The sequence below is a fragment of the Podarcis raffonei genome, chromosome 3 (genome assembly GCF_027172205.1).
Source record: "Podarcis raffonei isolate rPodRaf1 chromosome 3, rPodRaf1.pri, whole genome shotgun sequence".
Taxonomy (NCBI): Eukaryota; Metazoa; Chordata; class Lepidosauria; order Squamata; family Lacertidae; genus Podarcis; species Podarcis raffonei.
Genome location: NC_070604.1, coordinates 49834053 through 49835730, shown reverse-complemented (window position 1 = coordinate 49835730; position 1678 = coordinate 49834053). Strand labels below are relative to the sequence as shown.

Sequence of the window (1678 nt, the reverse complement as noted above, 5' to 3'; positions counted from 1 at the left end):
ACTGACCTGATTTTCCTTGAAAACATGACCACATCACTGTGTTCATTAAGGATCTTGTTGTTGTTGTTGTTGTTTAGTCGTGTCCGACTCTTCGTGACCCCATGGACCAGAGCACGCCAGGCACTCCTGCCTTCCACTGCCTCCCGCAGTTTGGTCAGACTCATGTTTGTAGCTTCGAGAACACTGTCCAACCATCTCGTCCTCTGTCGTCCCCTTCTTCTTGTGCCCTCAATATTGCCCAACATCAGGGTCTTTTCCAGGGAGTCTTCTCTTCTCATGAGGTGGCCAAAGTATTGGAGCCTCAGCTTCAGGATCTGTCCTTCCAGTGAGAACTCAGGGATGATTTCCTTCAGAATGGATAGGTTTGATCTTCTTGCTATCCATGGGACTCTCAAGAGTCTCCTCCAGCACCATAATTCAAAAGCATCAATTCTTCGGCGATCAGCCTTCTTTATGGTCCAGCTCTCACTTCCATACATCACTACTGGGAAAACCATAGCTTTTACTATACGGACCTTCATTGGCCAGGTGATGTCTCTACTTTTTAAGATGCTGTCTAGGTAGAAAGCTGTCTTATACCAGGTCAGACCATTGGCCCATCTAGCTGAATATATCTGCACTGACTCCCAGCAACTAACCATGATTTTAGACAGGGGACAACCTCCACCCGATATGGAGACACCAGGGATTGAACCTGGGATCTCCTGCATGAAAGGCAGGAGCTCTACCACTGAGCTACAGCCCTTGTTATGGCTCCTTCCTTATCAACCTAGCAACACTATAATTTCTGCCATGTGCCAAAATTAGGGTACTCCTCCAGCATTCACTGGTGGTGGGTTTGCCCTAGCCCCTCAGCAAAGGAAGGAAGATGTGGTGGGACCAGGCTTGAGCATGCTCAGTAGAATAGAAAGGGCTCCCCTTTAAAATGTGTCCATGTCCCTAGGACCCTTTCTCCACCTGACCCTTTCTCCAAGGAGTATGGGATTAGCCACTTGCCTGTTGAAAGGGGACTGAATAGGAATTTTTTAGTGTCTCCCATAATTGTCCTAAGCTACACGTTTTTTCTGCCATACTCTCTAAGTATGGTGGGCTCACTCCACTGACTGGCTTCTGAATTTGGGCACAATTGGCAAGTATTGCAGGTGGCAGTTGCAGGTGGAGACAGAATTGTCTGGCCTGGTGGACACCCTAAAGCACCTGCAAAAGAGGTAAAAAATAGGTAAAGGGACCCCTGACCATTAGGTCCAGTCGTGGCCGACTCTGGGGTTGCGGCGCTCATCTCGCTTTATTGGCCGAGGGAGCCGGCGTACAGCTTCCGGGTCATGTGGCCAGCATGACTAAGCTGCTTCTGGTGAACCAGAGCAGCGCAAGGAAACACCGTTTACCTTCCCGCCGGAGCGGTACCTATTTGTCTACTTGCACTTTGACATGCTTTCGAACTGCTAGGTTGGCAGGATCAGGGACCGAGCAACGGGAGCTCAACCCGTTGTGGGGATTCGAACCGCTGACCTTCTGATCGGCAAGTCCTAGGCTCTGTAGTTTAACCCACAGCGCCACCCCCGTGCCATCTGACACACAAGCTACATTATCTTCTTCAGGTCCACTGAAGTTGAGGGTTTGTGGTGTGGTAGCTCCAAATGACTGCAAGTATACAACACACAAGGCCATGTACTGAAAG

The 1678-nt window shown here is 49.6% G+C and overlaps 1 non-coding gene across 1 annotated transcript; it reads right to left on the bottom strand.

Moving 5' to 3' along the window:
- Positions 1 to 673: 673 nt before the first annotated feature.
- On the bottom strand, positions 674 to 742 carry TRNAE-UUC (transfer RNA glutamic acid (anticodon UUC)). Its single transcript has one exon. It is a non-coding gene; the product is annotated as a tRNA-Glu (tRNA).
- Positions 743 to 1678: the final 936 nt, after the last annotated feature.